General features: G+C 44.5%; 3 non-coding genes and 2 pseudogenes across 3 annotated transcripts; all 5 read right to left on the bottom strand.

Annotated features, from left to right (window-relative positions):
- Nucleotides 1-311: 311 nt before the first annotated feature.
- LOC141141775 (U2 spliceosomal RNA) lies at nt 312-502 on the bottom strand. The gene has a single exon (XR_012244221.1). It is a non-coding gene; the product is annotated as a U2 spliceosomal RNA (small nuclear RNA).
- A 914-nt stretch (nt 503-1416) lies between these two features.
- LOC141141774 (U2 spliceosomal RNA) lies at nt 1417-1607 on the bottom strand. Its single transcript, XR_012244220.1, has one exon. It is a non-coding gene; the product is annotated as a U2 spliceosomal RNA (small nuclear RNA).
- A 914-nt stretch (nt 1608-2521) lies between these two features.
- LOC141141773 (U2 spliceosomal RNA) lies at nt 2522-2712 on the bottom strand. The gene has a single exon (XR_012244219.1). It is a non-coding gene; the product is annotated as a U2 spliceosomal RNA (small nuclear RNA).
- A 914-nt stretch (nt 2713-3626) lies between these two features.
- Nucleotides 3627-3833, bottom strand: LOC141141839 (U2 spliceosomal RNA; annotated as a pseudogene).
- Nucleotides 3834-10201: 6368 nt separating this feature from the next.
- Nucleotides 10202-10372, bottom strand: LOC141141860 (U2 spliceosomal RNA; annotated as a pseudogene).
- Between the last annotated feature and the right edge of the window lie 740 nt (nt 10373-11112).

Genomic DNA, 11112 nt, shown 5'->3' with positions numbered 1-11112 from the left:
ATGTGTCTGCTTACTGACTTGCTACTGACTTGCTGACTTGCTAGGTTTGGCTTCTTGCAACTGCCACTTTACCTGCTGCTTCTTCCTGACCCCAAAAATATGGAGCGCAAGGAGGGAGGGGGGAGAGAGAAATAGGCCAAGAAACTGACACGAAGCAAAAACACCAATACACACAGGGGTTAAATGCAAGTTTATTATTGCAAGAATTAACAGCTTGTGGTGAGCCCTCCAAAAAAAAGCAACATTGCCATTGAGCAAGCAAAAGGAAGATTTGTGTTGTTGTTCAATCTGTTTTTTGAAACTGCATAAGAGAGGGGTGCACCGGTCCTGGAGGTACTGCAATACCAGGTCGATGCGTGGAGTGGACAGAGCAAGCTCTTCTTCCATCTCCCTGTTCTAAAAATCCATTTAATATATGGTCCCCAGATAGGGGACGTATCAGATATTAAACTGATAAGAACAGATACTACACTTGATCTTAGCCAAAAGGCCGAGAAGCGATAACCCAATTATTCTCTTTTCCGAGCGAGCGGCGGCCTGGCACAAACGAGGAGCTCGCTGAGAGATGCCCGTCTAGCCTTCCCCCGGTCTAGGCTGGCCGCAGCCACAGGCACAGCAACTTTTCACACCTACCCGGGCTTGAGGCCTAATCCCTCCACACAGCTGCCTAACACCTCCTTAACACACCTGCAGCCCATTCTGACCTTCATACTGCCAATTAGGCAGCCTTGAGCACTAATTGCACACAGCCAGGTGCTCCTCGTTGATGGCTAACGAGGGAAATCATTTGCATGGACCCGCCTCCTGGTAAGATGAACGAGGAAGACGAGACGGGGACCCACTAGAGGGAGACACAGGCTGCGAAAACGAGGGAGTGAGGGAAGGAATGCATGCCTGGACTGACTTTGAGCTCCTGGACTGACTTTGAGCTAGCTGCAACAAGGGACAGCAGAGATGGAGCAAAGTCAGGCCTGTTGAAATGGCCTGGCCTGGCCTGGCCTGGGCCTGCCTGCTGCTGCCTTTCGAAACTGACCCTGGCAGTGAAGGCTTTGTTTTGGGCCTTGGGAGAAAGATTGATGAAACATTAGCTAGCTGTCTTGTCGAAATGTGTCTGCTTACTGACTTGCTACTGACTTGCTGACTTGCTAGGTTTGGCTTCTTGCAACTGCCACTTTACCTGCTGCTTCTTCCTGACCCCAAAAATATGGAGCGCAAGGAGGGAGGGGGGAGAGAGAAATAGGCCAAGAAACTGACACGAAGCAAAAACACCAATACACACAGGGGTTAAATGCAAGTTTATTATTGCAAGAATTAACAGCTTGTGGTGAGCCCTCCAAAAAAAAGCAACATTGCCATTGAGCAAGCAAAAGGAAGATTTGTGTTGTTGTTCAATCTGTTTTTTGAAACTGCATAAGAGAGGGGTGCACCGGTCCTGGAGGTACTGCAATACCAGGTCGATGCGTGGAGTGGACAGAGCAAGCTCTTCTTCCATCTCCCTGTTCTAAAAATCCATTTAATATATGGTCCCCAGATAGGGGACGTATCAGATATTAAACTGATAAGAACAGATACTACACTTGATCTTAGCCAAAAGGCCGAGAAGCGATAACCCAATTATTCTCTTTTCCGAGCGAGCGGCGGCCTGGCACAAACGAGGAGCTCGCTGAGAGATGCCCGTCTAGCCTTCCCCCGGTCTAGGCTGGCCGCAGCCACAGGCACAGCAACTTTTCACACCTACCCGGGCTTGAGGCCTAATCCCTCCACACAGCTGCCTAACACCTCCTTAACACACCTGCAGCCCATTCTGACCTTCATACTGCCAATTAGGCAGCCTTGAGCACTAATTGCACACAGCCAGGTGCTCCTCGTTGATGGCTAACGAGGGAAATCATTTGCATGGACCCGCCTCCTGGTAAGATGAACGAGGAAGACGAGACGGGGACCCACTAGAGGGAGACACAGGCTGCGAAAACGAGGGAGTGAGGGAAGGAATGCATGCCTGGACTGACTTTGAGCTCCTGGACTGACTTTGAGCTAGCTGCAACAAGGGACAGCAGAGATGGAGCAAAGTCAGGCCTGTTGAAATGGCCTGGCCTGGCCTGGCCTGGGCCTGCCTGCTGCTGCCTTTCGAAACTGACCCTGGCAGTGAAGGCTTTGTTTTGGGCCTTGGGAGAAAGATTGATGAAACATTAGCTAGCTGTCTTGTCGAAATGTGTCTGCTTACTGACTTGCTACTGACTTGCTGACTTGCTAGGTTTGGCTTCTTGCAACTGCCACTTTACCTGCTGCTTCTTCCTGACCCCAAAAATATGGAGCGCAAGGAGGGAGGGGGGAGAGAGAAATAGGCCAAGAAACTGACACGAAGCAAAAACACCAATACACACAGGGGTTAAATGCAAGTTTATTATTGCAAGAATTAACAGCTTGTGGTGAGCCCTCCAAAAAAAAGCAACATTGCCATTGAGCAAGCAAAAGGAAGATTTGTGTTGTTGTTCAATCTGTTTTTTGAAACTGCATAAGAGAGGGGTGCACCGGTCCTGGAGGTACTGCAATACCAGGTCGATGCGTGGAGTGGACAGAGCAAGCTCTTCTTCCATCTCCCTGTTCTAAAAATCCATTTAATATATGGTCCCCAGATAGGGGACGTATCAGATATTAAACTGATAAGAACAGATACTACACTTGATCTTAGCCAAAAGGCCGAGAAGCGATAACCCAATTATTCTCTTTTCCGAGCGAGCGGCGGCCTGGCACAAACGAGGAGCTCGCTGAGAGATGCCCGTCTAGCCTTCCCCCGGTCTAGGCTGGCCGCAGCCACAGGCACAGCAACTTTTCACACCTACCCGGGCTTGAGGCCTAATCCCTCCACACAGCTGCCTAACACCTCCTTAACACACCTGCAGCCCATTCTGACCTTCATACTGCCAATTAGGCAGCCTTGAGCACTAATTGCACACAGCCAGGTGCTCCTCGTTGATGGCTAACGAGGGAAATCATTTGCATGGACCCGCCTCCTGGTAAGATGAACGAGGAAGACGAGACGGGGACCCACTAGAGGGAGACACAGGCTGCGAAAACGAGGGAGTGAGGGAAGGAATGCATGCCTGGACTGACTTTGAGCTCCTGGACTGACTTTGAGCTAGCTGCAACAAGGGACAGCAGAGATGGAGCAAAGTCAGGCCTGTTGAAATGGCCTGGCCTGGCCTGGCCTGGGCCTGCCTGCTGCTGCCTTTCGAAACTGACCCTGGCAGTGAAGGCTTTGTTTTGGGCCTTGGGAGAAAGATTGATGAAACATTAGCTAGCTGTCTTGTCGAAATGTGTCTGCTTACTGACTTGCTACTGACTTGCTGACTTGCTAGGTTTGGCTTCTTGCAACTGCCACTTTACCTGCTGCTTCTTCCTGACCCCAAAAATATGGAGCGCAAGGAGGGAGGGGGGAGAGAGAAATAGGCCAAGAAACTGACACGAAGCAAAAACACCAATACACACAGGGGTTAAATGCAAGTTTATTATTGCAAGAATTAACAGCTTGTGGTGAGCCCTCCAAAAAAAAGCAACATTGCCATTGAGCAAGCAAAAGGAAGATTTGTGTTGTTGTTCAATCTGTTTTTTGAAACTGCATAAGAGAGGGGTGCACCGGTCCTGGAGGTACTGCAATACCAGGTCGATGCGTGGAGTGGACAGAGCAAGCTCTTCTTCCATCTCCCTGTTCTAAAAATCCATTTAATATATGGTCCCCAGATAGGGGACGTATCAGATATTAAACTGATAAGAACAGATTTTTTTTTTTTTTTTTTTTTTTTTTTTTTTTTTTACTATTCAGATCAAGATTTTCAGTACATACAACATTACTGCCGTGGTACAAACCAACTGTACGATCTCATCATCATCATAGTACTTTCATACAAAACCATAAAACAAACCAACATACATCATACCCTAACTCCCTGAACTAAAAGCCCTACTCTGATCAAACGACTAAGACAAACAACACACAGCACCTATACTTCAAATGTAAATCAAAACCCAACTAACTTATTTCTTTTACATTTTGACCTTAGAAATCATAAATTAAGGGTAAAGACAATCCCCCACCCAAAACTCAAATTCACCGATTTGCTCACATTTACATCCTAAAACCCTTTTCCCTACCACTGTCAAAAAAAACTACGTACTCCACTTATTCTTCTTACATCCCCATTTACCTACCCTTCCGTACCTACTCTATCCACATATACCTCAACCCACACCTACTTTCACAAAACTATTCCAACTCCTTCTTTTCCAAACCCTCAAACTTTTTTCTTCCCCCATCTCCTTAACATCTAACAAAAAGGCTACATGTAACTTCGTCAATACCATCCGGCAGCACCACTCTACATCAAACTCCTCCTTTCTAACAACCAACTGGTTCCTCATATCCCACAAAACTTCTTTCAGGATACAACTGAAAATCCATCCTAAATTCCTCCCTTCCACCTTCCCCAATCCAATATTCGTTAATAAGCCCAGATAAGTAAGCTTATTATTACACACCTTCTGTATAAACTCCCCAAAAACCTCTCTGACATTCCTGGCATATTCGCATTCCCAAAAAAGATGTTGCACACTTTCCACCCCTCCACATCCTTCCCTTGGACATCTATCTGATCTTACAATGTCTCTCCCTTTTAAAAATTCTCTTGTTGATAAAGCATTATGTAATGCTAGCCAAGCCACATCATGCTGCCTATTGGACAATCCTGTCACACTCAGAGCACTCCAAGCACTTACCGCCTCCACAGATCTTAATCCTCTGATGTTACTTACAATGTCATCTCTATACATTACTCTCCTCACCTTTCCTTTATCCCCTCCATCCAACCCCAAAGGCATTAAATTATAGACACTTCCAATTTTCTCCAGTCTTTTATAATGTACCGACAACAAAAAGGAGACAGGTTTTCCCAACTCCACACTCCTCCATCCCCATCTCCTAAACAACCAACCTCCCATATAGCGCACCATATTTGAAGCCCTACTGTCCACTTTCACCAATCTGAAAAACAATAACCACACATTCATGTCCATGAATTTCTCCAAATCTGGGAACCCCAGACCACCCAAACCACATGGTTTTTTAACTATCACCCTCGCAACTCTCTCCATTTTTGTGCCCCATAAGAAATTAAACATTATTTTGTTAGTCCTCATTGTCCACACTTTTGCCATAGGGAACACTAATGCCGTATATAATATTAAAGGAAAGATAACCGCTTTCAAAATTAAGATCTTCCCTCTCAAAGACAACTCTCTTAAAGCCCAAAATTCCAATTTCTTTTGAACCTTTTGTGTCAACTCCTTATACGTATCTTTTCCTTTGGCAACTTTATCAAAGGTAATTCCCAGCACTTTCACCTCTTTTTTAACCTCCAAATTTTCTCTTTTGATTTGCACCTCCACTCCCAAATTACAAAGGCAGCTCTTCTTCCAATTCACCTTCATTTTCGATGCAGCACAATATATTTCCGTCACCAAACCAACTCTATTTATCTCCCTCTGCTCTGACCCTATTATGAGGACATCATCCATATACGCCATGGATTTTACGTTCTGTCCTCCTCCGCCAGGTATTACAAACCCTTTACATACCTTTTCTTTTTGTATATTAACCAAAAACGGTTCTATCACACAGATGAAAGCCAACGGGGATAGCGGGCAACCTTGCCTCACCCCTGCTCTTAAAACAAAAGACTCACTCAAGGCTCCATTCACCAAAACTCTGCTCTTGATTCCATTATAGAATCCCTTTATCACCCCCAATAAATTTTCGGGCAAACCTAGCTTCCTCATAACTTCAAACATAAATACATGGGATATACGGTCATATGCCTTTTCTAAATCCAGCGACATTACCACCAAAGGTCTCTTGTTCCTATTAGCGTATACCACCATATCCCTCAAAAGGATTAGATTGTCGGAAATCCTTCTGCCAGGTAAGGCACACGTCTGCCATGGTCCTATAATCTTTCCAAGAACCTCTCTCAATCTGTTTGCAACTATCTTAGCCACCGCCTTATAGTCAACATTCAGAAGAGTTATAGGTCTCCAATTCTCCATGTCTCCTCTATCCCCTTTTTTAAAGATCAAAGTAATGATTCCTTCTCTCATTGACTCTGATATCCTTTTCCCATCAAAAATTTCTTTAACCACATCACAAAAATCTGCACCTATGGTCTTCCAAAAACAAACATAAAATTCTGCAGACAAACCATCACTCCCTGGTGTTTTATTTTTTGCCATTCCTTCAAAGGCCTGTTTAACTTCCATATCATTAACCACTCTTCCTAACCACTCCTGTTCTTCTCCTCCCAACCGTCCATCCAATATTTCACAATACTCTTCCATTTCCATATGATCTTCTTTTTCATAACCCTTAAAACGTTCTTTAAAGAAGCTTTCCACTTCCTTTAATACCTCCACTCCCTCCACCTTACCCCGATCTGTATTCACATATTTCACAAAATCTTTTTTCCCACACATTTTTTTGAAAAAATACCTCGTACATTTTTCGTCCTCTTCCTTATGTTTCACTCTTGCCTGGAAAATTATTTTCCTTCCTTTTTCTCTTATACACTTCCTCCGATCTTCTTTTACCACCCTTAATTCCTCCTCCACCTCCACCCCCATCTCTCTAAAATAATGAAGAGTTCTCAACCTTGCACCCAAAATTTCATATAGTTTCTTTCCCTCTTCTGCCCTCCTCCTCCCCCATACTTTAAAGAAACCACCTATTCTTTGCTTCGCCCAGTCCCACCACTCCAACAGACACATAAAGCCTTGTTTCTTTCCAACCAAATGTTTATATATTAAATCAAACTCTCTTATTATTTCAGCATCTCTCAATAAATGATTATTTATTTTCCACACCCCTCTACCAAAGTGTACACTCTGATCAAAAATAAAACTTGCTTTGATTCCCCAGTGGTCACTAAAGAACAAGAAAAACTTTTCAAAGTCCTTATAGTCCAAGTCTTTGGAACATAATAAGAAATCAATTCTCGATTTAATTTTCCCAACTTCAGAAAAAAAAGTAAAATTCTCTTTATTCGAGTTTATTTCTTTCCCAATATCCACCAGCCCCAAATCATTAATCAAATTGTTAAACAGTACAGATGAAGCATCCAAAGCCCCTCCACATCCTCCCACCCTGTCTGCAGAATCTCTGACCGTATTAAAATCCCCAACCAAAATTGTAGGTATTCTTCCTACCAAAAACACTTGCAAATTTTGCAAAAATTCTATTCGTGCCGATCTATTTGCTGGTGCGTACACATTAAAAACTCTAAACTTATAATCCATAAACTCAAAAATACCCAATATACATCTCCCAGGAATAATCACTTTGTATTCTAATATTTTTATGTTATTATTTTTTATTAAGAAACCCACGCCAGTATTTCTATTTTCACATGCTGGAGACCAACAGGACTCCCCATTCCACTCAGATTTGCTTGGAGCAAATTTTATACCACATTCCTGTAAGCAAATCAAATCCAAATTCATTTTCCCTAAAAAATCAAAAATAACAGCTCTCCTAGTAGCAGCACCTATAGATCTAACATTTAATGAAGCCACTACTACCGCCATCATAACAATAATGTAATTTTAACATCAAACTCCAAAAACACTCCTTCAGGACATTTTCTCTATTCCTCCCATTTTCCCTTCTCCTGTTCTGCCTCTTCTTGCTGCCACCACTGGGGAATCAGGAGTCTCACCCTCATCTGACGATGAGATCATCCCCAATAGTGCATCTTGCTCAATTTTGGCTTTTTTGTAAGCACTAATTTGACTTGCATCCTCTCTTACTCTCTGTCCCAATGGCAGAGATGCACTATCCTCCATGTCCATCTGTGTTCCCCATTCTGTCTCATTTATGTTTACAGTTACAGGGTTTATTTCTTCTGGCACTCCTCCCACCTCCATTTGACTCTCATTTACTTTAGCTGTCATTTTTCCCTTTCTTTCCTTCTCCTCCACTAGATTCCTCTTTAGTTCTGCTTCTCTCACTAAGTTGACCTTAAGCGCTTTGATTTGCATATTCCCCGCCTCCACCACGCCCCTTCCGACGTCACTCTGCTGTTCCTTCCTCCCTCCGCTCTCTGACAAACACACTGCGCCCGAACACGAGGCGGCCGAAGCCACGCCCACCTCCAGCGTCCCAGCGCCATCTTTCTCACCACCCACCACCGTTATACTCGCCGCTGTTGTACTTTCCGGGCACTCTATCACCTCCTCCTCCATCCGTTCTTCCTCCTCACGGACCCCACACTCTAAGATTAACTTCAGAGCTTTCGCTTTTTTTAAAGTTTCCTCAATTGACTGTGCAGCAGTAGTCTGTATCTCAGATGGCACATACGAACCCCTGGCTCTCCCTCCCCCTCTCACAGCGTCGGCAAACGAAAAGATCCGACACCCTGCCTTATCCTTCTCAGGACAATTCCTGGCAAAGTGCCCTGACCCATCACACAAGTCACATTTGCGTCCTTGCTTACAGTCCTTTGCCATATGGTTATCTGCCCCACACTGCCTGCACCTCATAAGAACCTTGCATTCCTCCTTCTCATGTCCATAACTAAAACAGGTTCTACAAAATGGAGGTTGCCCTGAAAAAAACAAAGAGCACCTCTCTCCTGCAATAGAAAAAAACGGTGGGGGCAAGGTATAAACACCCTTATTATCCGTGCTAAACTTCACTTTAAACTTAATTTTACTCCTGTACATCCCATATTGGTTCCTTATCTTTACACCCCCATCAATCTCAGTACAAAATTTGGACAAATAAATCCTTACCACCTCTTGCTCCAGGAAGGGATTATACAGGTGCACGACCACATCTCTCTTTTCAGCATCAAACAGTGGTTCCAACTCCACGTCCTCCCAAATACCGGTCTCACATTTCCCTCGATACACCTCATATGCCCTCAAGCATACATCCTCGGAATGAAAGGATACATCATAAGTACCAGTCGCAGGGAAGTCCTGCAATGCATATATGTCACTCACCGTCAACTCCAAACTTTCCAGCAAATAGTCCTCAATAATTTTCTTCACCGTGATATTCTTTTTTTTCTCTGGTCTGACCACCAGTCTCAAAGATTTCGGTAGAATCCTCCTCGACATCTTTCTACCGCAAAAACCAACAGTACTCCGGATTCCCCAAAGGGGAGATCCAGCGCTTCACTTCTCTTGACCACCACTAGGTTTCCCCAGTCTGATCGCAAGCCAAAAGGCCGAGAAGCGATAACCCAATTATTCTCTTTTCCGAGCGAGCGGCGGCCTGGCACAAACGAGGAGCTCGCTGAGAGATGCCCGTCTAGCCTTCCCCCGGTCTAGGCTGGCCGCAGCCACAGGCACAGCAACTTTTCACACCTACCCGGGCTTGAGGCCTAATCCCTCCACACAGCTGCCTAACACCTCCTTAACACACCTGCAGCCCATTCTGACCTTCATACTGCCAATTAGGCAGCCTTGAGCACTAATTGCACACAGCCAGGTGCTCCTCGTTGATGGCTAACGAGGGAAATCATTTGCATGGACCCGCCTCCTGGTAAGATGAACGAGGAAGACGAGACGGGGACCCACTAGAGGGAGACACAGGCTGCGAAAACGAGGGAGTGAGGGAAGGAATGCATGCCTGGACTGACTTTGAGCTCCTGGACTGACTTTGAGCTAGCTGCAACAAGGGACAGCAGAGATGGAGCAAAGTCAGGCCTGTTGAAATGGCCTGGCCTGGCCTGGCCTGGGCCTGCCTGCTGCTGCCTTTCGAAACTGACCCTGGCAGTGAAGGCTTTGTTTTGGGCCTTGGGAGAAAGATTGATGAAACATTAGCTAGCTGTCTTGTCGAAATGTGTCTGCTTACTGACTTGCTACTGACTTGCTGACTTGCTAGGTTTGGCTTCTTGCAACTGCCACTTTACCTGCTGCTTCTTCCTGACCCCAAAAATATGGAGCGCAAGGAGGGAGGGGGGAGAGAGAAATAGGCCAAGAAACTGACACGAAGCAAAAACACCAATACACACAGGGGTTAAATGCAAGTTTATTATTGCAAGAATTAACAGCTTGTGGTGAGCCCTCCAAAAAAAAGCAACATTGCCATTGAGCAAGCAAAAGGAAGATTTGTGTTGTTGTTCAATCTGTTTTTTGAAACTGCATAAGAGAGGGGTGCACCGGTCCTGGAGGTACTGCAATACCAGGTCGATGCGTGGAGTGGACAGAGCAAGCTCTTCTTCCATCTCCCTGTTCTAAAAATCCATTTAATATATGGTCCCCAGATAGGGGACGTATCAGATATTAAACTGATAAGAACAGATTTTTTTTTTTTTTTTTTTTTTTTTTCTTTTTTTTTTTTTTTTTTTTTTTTTCCTTCAGAATGAATCGCGTACTCAAGACTCCTTCAAGCAACTCTCCAGAGATCAAGCAGCGTTCCTTTCATCATCTGGACATCATTTTTTCACAAAGGTAAGTAAAAACAGTAAGTAAAAACAACCCTACCCCCCACTAAACTCTTTCCTCCACCTATCATACTTCCAATACACGTTTGCATCCTCCACCCCCATCCACCTTCTATCATACAACAGCACAACATATAATTTGGCCAAACATAAATTCATACAGTCTTTTTCTGAAACATTAACATTTTTCTTCCACTTCCAACACCTAACATCCCACAGAACTTCTTTAAAAATAGCAAAGAAAATCCAGGCCTTCCGTCGTTGCTGCACCCTTCCACCCACCAAACCAAAAAAACACCCTAAAAAACACATATTCTCCACCTCCACCACACCTTTCACGAACTTCTCTGCTTCTTTACACACACTTTTTGCAAAATTACACTCCCAAAAAACATGAGCTGCAGTTTCCACCTCCCCACATCCCTCCCTTGGGCATCTATCATCTCTAGCTAAATCTCTTGCTTTTAAAAAGGATTTTGTGAGTAAACAGCCTTGAAATGCCATCCAAGAAATTTCTTTTTGTCTATTAGTTACACCCTTGGTCAAGAAATTCCCCCAACATTTTTCCGCTGAAATAGACTTTAGACCCAAAATATTAGTCACCACTTCTTCTCTC

Source organism: Aquarana catesbeiana, linkage group LG04 (genome assembly GCF_042186555.1).
Source record: "Aquarana catesbeiana isolate 2022-GZ linkage group LG04, ASM4218655v1, whole genome shotgun sequence".
NCBI classification, from domain to species: Eukaryota; Metazoa; Chordata; class Amphibia; order Anura; family Ranidae; genus Aquarana; species Aquarana catesbeiana.
This window is presented reverse-complemented; position numbering and strand designations above follow the sequence as displayed.